The sequence below is a fragment of the Salvelinus namaycush genome, chromosome 30, assembly GCF_016432855.1.
Source record: "Salvelinus namaycush isolate Seneca chromosome 30, SaNama_1.0, whole genome shotgun sequence".
Taxonomy (NCBI): Eukaryota; Metazoa; Chordata; class Actinopteri; order Salmoniformes; family Salmonidae; genus Salvelinus; species Salvelinus namaycush.
In genome coordinates, this window is record NC_052336.1 from 6,076,848 (window position 1) to 6,084,299 (window position 7,452).

A 7,452-nucleotide genomic window follows, 5' to 3' on the forward strand; every position below is an offset into this window, starting at 1 on the left:
AGGAAGACGGCAACCTAAACTTGGTCCAGGGCCAGCTCTGTCTATCTTCACCTCTTGGTTGGTCAGACAAAGCAGATTATTATTTGTTCAAATGGTGAGGAAACATAAATATGTACAAAAGGGAAACTACAGGCATGCCCAAACTAAAGACTATAAAACCAACTAAAAGGCCTCCTGCCCACCAAACCAACCAGCAGCCTCACGGCTCTCCAAGCAGGAACTCTGGCTGATTACTGATTACACGTTGGGCACCAGATTACTACAACATATGATGTGGTTAGCTGATACGCAAAATGGCTATCCAGGCGTTGTAAGATCTGGCATGCGTCAGCAACGTCTGGACAGAGGAAGGCGCCCACACTGTAAACACAAACCCATGTCCCCTTGTCAATAAATCTAATTTTTGATTGATAGGAAATTTAAGTTGATTTATAGGATATTTTACTTGTTTAATAGGGAATTATTAATGTATAGATTTTTTCTTTTTTTTCTTTTTGGGAAGTGGTAAATTAGGCTTTACACCGATTTATCAATCACTCTAACCATCTTTTCTCTTTGATGCCAAATAGCATTCCACACCAACCAATTAACTCTGCTTCAAATTTGTTACACTGCTGATCCTATTGCCACTACAAAGAGCTTTTGTGCATCTCTGATTGGTGATTAATTTGTATGTCTGTTATAAGCAGCTGAAACTGGATGAAAAGTCCTATTATTAATTGTCGATTGATCAAATGACACTTGAAGGGAGTTTTTTGTCTCTGTGTGGGTGGGGTCTGACTCAGTAAGACTTAACATTGCTGGGGTACTTAAATCTCTTCACATCTGTAGGTCACACGGAGAGGCTTATAGGCACAAAGGAAATGAACCACAATATGAACCAGAGGATTTGTAAAAGAACCTGAAGTGTATAGTAGAGTATGATGTTTGAGACAGGGTGTTTAGAGCCAACACACACATCCTAAGGAGCCCCTCAGAAATCTCATTTGACCTGACTGCTAGTGCCATTCTCCTGGTATGATGATTACCCAGCCAGGCTACATAGATGCACATGGTAAAGTGCTGCCCTTCATAAGGGATGTTCAGGGACACTAACAGGGCTCAACGCTGGTAATGACAACTTGCACTAGGTCTCGTCCAGCACATTGCGTACTTCCATAGATCAAGGCCTAAATTATAAAATGTGCTCAGCATGCAGTCAGTTCTTCAAAGTGAGGACATACAATTTAGAACATGTGCATACGCATCTATATAAAATAAATCACACATAGACTACCAGTCAAAAGTTTTAGAACACCTACTCATTCAAAGGTTTTTCATTCTTTTTTACTATTTTCTACATTGCAGAATAATAGTGAAGACATCAAAACTATGAAATAACACATATGGAATCATGTAGTAACCAAAAAAAAGCATTAAACAAATCTAAATATATTTTATATTTGAGATTCTTCAAATAGCCACCCTTTGCCTTGATGACAGCTTTGCACACTCTTGGCATTCTCTCAACCAGCTTAATCTGGAATGCTTTTCCAACAGTCTTGAAGGAGTTCCCACATATGCTCTGCACTTGTTGGCTGCTTTTCCTTCACTCTGTGGTCTGACTCATCCCAAACCATCTCAATTTGGTTGAGGTCGGGAGATTGTGTAGGCCAGGTCATCTGATGCAGTACTCCATCACTCTCCTTCTTGGTAAAATAGCCCTTACACAGCCTGGAGCTGTGTTGGGTCATTGTCCTGTTGAAAAACAAATGATAGTCCCGCTAAGCGCAAACCAGATGGGATGGCATATCACTGCAGAATGCTGTGGTAGCCATGCTGGTTAAGTGTGCCTTGAATTCTAAATAAATCACAGACAGTGTCACCAGTAAAGCACCCCCACACCATAACACCTCCTCCTCCATGCTTTATGATGGGAAATACACATGCGGAGATCATCCGTTCACCCACACCGCGTCTCACAAAGACACGGCGGTTGGAACTAAAAATCTCCGATTTGGACTCCAGACCAAAGGACAAATTTCCACCGGTCTAACGTCCATTGCTTGTGTTTCTTGGCCCAAGCAACTCTCTTCTTCTTATTGGTGTCTTTTAGTAGTGATTTCTTTGCAGTAATTCGACCATGAAGGCCTGATTCACATAGTCTCCTCTGAACAGTTGATGTTGAGATGTGTCTGTTACTTGAACTCTGTGAAGCATTTATTTGGGCTGCAATTTCTGAGGCTGGTAACTCTAATGAACTTATCCTCTGCAGCAGAGGTAACTCTGGGTCTTCCATTCCTGAGGCGGTCCTCATGAGAGCCAGTTTCATCATTGCGCTTGATAGTTTTTGTGACTGCACTTGAAGAAACTTTCAACGTTCTTGAAATGTTTCGTATTGACTGACCTTCATGTCTTAAAGTAATGATGGACTGTCATTTCTTGCCATTTCTTGCCATAATATATATATATTATTTAACTAGGCAAGTCAGTTAAGAACAAATTCTTATTTTCAATGACGGCCTAAGAACACTGCCTTGTTCAGAATGACAGATTTTTACCTTGTCAGCTCAGGGATTCGATCTTGCAACCTTTCGGTTACAAGTCCAATGCTCGAACCACTAGGCTACCTGCCGCCCACCTACTGTATACCCCCCTACCTTGTCACAACACAACTGATTGGCTCAAACGCATTAAGAAATTCCACAAATTAACTTTTAAGAAGGCACACCTGTTAATTGAAATGCATTCCAGGTGACTACCTCATGAAGCTGGTTGAGAGAATGCCAAGAGTGTGCAAAGCTATCATCAAGGCAAAGAATGGCTACTTTGAAGAATATAAAATATAAAATATATTTTGATTTGTTTAACACTTTTTTTGTTACTACATGATTCCATATGTGTTATTTCATAGTTTTGATGTCTATACTATTATTATGCAATGTAGAAAATAGTAAAATAAAGAAAAACCCTTGAATGAGTAGGTGTTCTAAAACTTTTGACCGGTAGTGTAAATGAATACATTATAACACATTTTATTTGTAAATCCAATTCAAAATCAAAAGAAAATGCACTTTTCCACGTCATGTTCTGTTAATAAATTACAATATTGGCGTGAATTTCACACAATGATGAAATCTATGCATGAGAACATTTTAGAAATTAGAATTCTATAAACAAGATGTTCAAACCCAACCCAACCATCCACTATTACTTTCCCACCCACTCCCACATGAAAAAATACTATAGTGTACTATATACTATGTTAGGAATACTATAAAAATCACTATAGTGTTTTTGTGGACTTTACTGTAGTATTCGCTGTGGTGTTTTTGCAGTATATACTATAGTAATTACTGTAGTGCTTTTGTGGACTGTAGTATACTGTAGTATTTACTGTAGTGTTTTTGGGGACATAGAAGTGGGGGTGGGGGGGGGGGGGGGCTTTCTCCTTGAGGAAACCTACTGGAGAAATACTAAAAGAGCAAATTTTCTATAACCTGTAGGTAGGTAGGACTGGGTTCTGAACGGAGAGTTCAGAGCTTCTGCTCTTTTTTATAACCTGTATGGAGTATGGTATATACAGTTGAAGTCGGAAGTTTACATACACCTTAGCCAAATACATTTAAACTCAGTTTTTCACAATTCCTGACATTTAATCATAGTCAAAATGCCCTGTCTTAGGTCAGTTAGGATCACCACTTTATTTTAAGAATGTGAAATGTCAGAATAATAGTAGAGAATTATTAATTTCAGCTTTTATTTCTTTCATCACATTCCCAATGGGTCAGAGGTTTACATACACTCAATTAGTATTTGGTAGCATTACCTTTACATTGTTTAGCTTGGGTCAAATGTTTCGGGTAGCCTTCCACAAGCTTCCCACAATAAGTTGGATGAATTTTGACCATTTCCTCCTGACAGAGCTGGTGTAACTGAGGCAGGTTTGTAGGCATCCTTGCTCACACAGGCTTTTTCAGTTCTGCCCACAAATTTTCTATAGGATTGAGGTCAGGGCTTTGTGATGGCCACTCCAATACCTTGACTTTGTTGTCCTTAAGCCATTTTACCACAACATTGAAAGTATGCTTGGGTTCATTGTCCATTTGGAAGACCCATTTGCAACCAAGCTTTAACTTCCTGACTGATGTCGTGAGATGTTGCTTCAATATATCCACATAATTTTCCTTTCCTCATGATGCCATCTATTTTGTGAAGTGCACCAGTCCCTCCTGCAGCAAAGCACCCCACAACATGATGCTGCCACCCCTGTGCTTCACGGTCGGGATGGTGTTCTTCGGCTTGCAAGCCTCCCCTTTTTCCTCCAAACACAACGATGGTCATTATGGCCAAACAGTTCTATTTTTGTTTCATCAGACCAGAGGACATTTCTCCAAAAAGTACGATCTTTGTCCACATGTGCAGTTGCAAATCGTAGTCTGTCTGTTTTATGGTGGTTTTGGAGCAGTGGCTTCTTCCTTGCTGAGTGGCCTTTCAGGTTATGTCGATATAGGACTTGTTTTACTGTGGATATAGATACTTTGGTACCTGTTTCCTCCAGCATCTTCACAAGGTCCTTTGCTGTTGTTATAGGATTGATTTGCACTTTTTGCACCAAAGTACGTTCATCTCTAGGAGACAGAACACGTCTCCTCCTGAGCGGTATGATGGCTGCGTGGTCCTATGGTGTTTATACTTGCATGCTATTGTTCGTACAGATGAACGTGGTACCTTCAGGCGTTTGGAAATTGCTCCCAAGGATGAACCAGACTTGTGGAGGTCTACAATTTTTTTTTCTGAGGTCTTGACTGATTTCTTTTGATTTTCCCATGATGTCAAGCAAAGAGGCACTGAGTTTGAAGGTACGCCTTGAAATACATCCACATGTACACCTCCAATTGACTCGAATTATGTCAATTAGCCTATCAGAAGCTTCTAAAGCCATGACATCATTTTCTGGAATTTTCCAAGCTGTTTAAAGGCACAGTCAACTTAGTGTTTGTAAACTTCTGACCCACTGGAATTGTGATACAGTGAATTATAAGTGAAATAATCTGCCTGTAAACAACTGTTGGAAAAATGACTTGTGTCATGCAGAAAGTAAATGTCCTAACCGACTTGCCAAAACTGAAAAACGAGTTTTAATGACTCCAACATAAGTGTATGTAAACTTCCAACTTCAACTGTACTTGGCTTGTAGGTTTCTCACAAATTGGGATATGGTGAGAGGAATGGGCAGGGTAAATGAAATACTGTAGTATTTACTCTAGTGAATAAAAATGTGTTTTTGCGGACTATAGTGTTTTTGCGGATATTTCTGTAGTATTTACTACAATGTTTTTTGGGGGATAATACTGTAGTATTTACTATAGTATTCTACAGTATACTGCAAAATTCTATACTAAGTTGTTCACGTGATCGAGGGATATCACAGTGTGTAGTATAGTATTCTACATTATACTACAGTTTACTACAGAATTATATATTAAGTACTGTAGTATTCCATAGTAAACTTTAGTATTTTTTTAATGTAGGCTAAATCTATAAAGAAACATAAAGTACTGTAGCCTAAGTTCATATTACAAGTGCATGGAAATCAACTTGAATGCCATATACCTTTGGCAATGCATTCAGTACAATATGAAACATAAGAACATGGTACTTAAGAAACCGCTCATTTCATTTAATCTCAAAAACATATTGAAAACAATCTAAAGTAAAGTGACCTACTCATCCTAGCTCAAACAACATTTCTCCACTCTCTTGTCTGGGTCACTTGGACTGAGCCTGAATGGCCAGGCAGAGGTGGAAATGCCTCTGCTCTTTCCAGGTTTAAGAGATGGGGTGGTACTCCAATGGCAGGGCAGGCCTGGAAGATGGAGAGCGGTGTGGACAGAGAGCACAGGGGTCCCTGGCTGGCTGTGGTCCTAGAGGAGGCTGGAGCCTTTCTGGACTGTTGTGAGACATTTCACGTCTCATCAACCTCATCTGATCTGAGATCAGGATCTAGCTGGCCCATGGAGAGAAGAGGCCCCGGGGCAGAGAGAAGACAGAGGGAAGGAAGAGAGGGAGAGGAAGGGAAGGAGGCAGGCGGGTAGGCAGATGGATGGACGGATGCTGGTACACAGAGACAGAAAGGCAGGCAGGCAGGCAGACAGACAGACAGACAGACAGACAGACAGACAGACAGACAGACAGACAGACAGACAGACAGACAGACAGACAGACAGACAGACAGACAGACAGACAGACAGACAGACACAGGTAGGTAGGTAGGTAGGTAGGCAGGCAGGCAGGCAGGCAGGCAGGCAGGCAGGCAGGCAGACAGACAGACAGACAGACAGACAGACAGACAGGTAGGCAGGCAGGCAGGCACAGGTAGGCAGGCAGGCAGGCAGGCAGGCAGGCAGGCAGGCAGGCAGGCAGACAGACAGACAGACAGACAGACAGACATAAATAAATAAATAAATGCAGGCAGACAGGCATGGAGGAAGACAGACTGGCTGCAGGGGCCTGGAAGGGATGGTTGATAGAGGCCAGAAGGGAGGGAAGAGATTGCTTTGCCGTGAGCAGTTAGAATGTGATTCAGATATAAGGGTAAGGCAGCAGTAAATGCCGGCCTGGGTGTTAGTAGTTATCCTAGACCTAGGTCACTAGGATCTGCATCTAAAAGGAAGGGACACTTCCTTATGACAGAATGATGGTGCTCTATGTCATGTGGGTTGGTGTCAGAGGTTATCAGAACTGCTGTGGTTTTGGAGGACAAATATGTCCCTGTCGAGACAACCAGAGCACCGTAGAGCTGATCTAGGCCATCATTGCAATCCATCTCCAGTCACAGGTCATCTTCTAGTCTGACAACGAGGCACAACGCTGGACAGCCTATCCATCGAAGTGTAAGGATGTAATATGTCACCTAATGCCGAAAATCTATCCTGAGACGTCACTTCAACTGTTGCGTAATACTACCCTGGAAACAAAACTGATATGTTTCACAAGTTTGTATTCCTGGCTATTTTAATACATTGATATTAATGGAAGATGTGTATGGAAATTCACATTATGTATGTTAAGATTCAGTCCTTGGTTAGTGCATGTTTTTATATTGCCATTTACTCTTTAACATGAATAGGCCTTTAAATGAATAAAAACATGAACTTTAGACAGATTTTGTAGGTATTGTTTTTCCATCTGTTTGTCCTGGGTTCACCTATTCAAATGTAGCCTACCTTCACAATTCTGTTAAATGGGAGGAAATAAATCCAGGATGCCACAGAGGAAAACACCACTAATAACATATAACCCATCCATATAGGCCTCACCTCGCTCTTTCCTTTTCTATCACTTCAATTATTTAATCTTTACAAACAAAATGCCCCCAAACAGCCCTTTTAAGGTTTTATAAGAGAAGCCTGGAAAGCACTGGAGAGCTTTAAGGGGACATTCATTGACTTTAATGGGATGAACTGATCA

At 41.0% G+C, this 7,452-nt stretch overlaps 1 non-coding gene across 1 annotated transcript; it reads right to left on the reverse strand.

The window, feature by feature from the left end:
* Positions 1-3,418: 3,418 nt before the first annotated feature.
* Positions 3,419-3,473, reverse strand: LOC120025395. Its single transcript, XR_005472999.1, has one exon. It is a non-coding gene; the product is annotated as a U7 small nuclear RNA (small nuclear RNA).
* Positions 3,474-7,452: the final 3,979 nt, after the last annotated feature.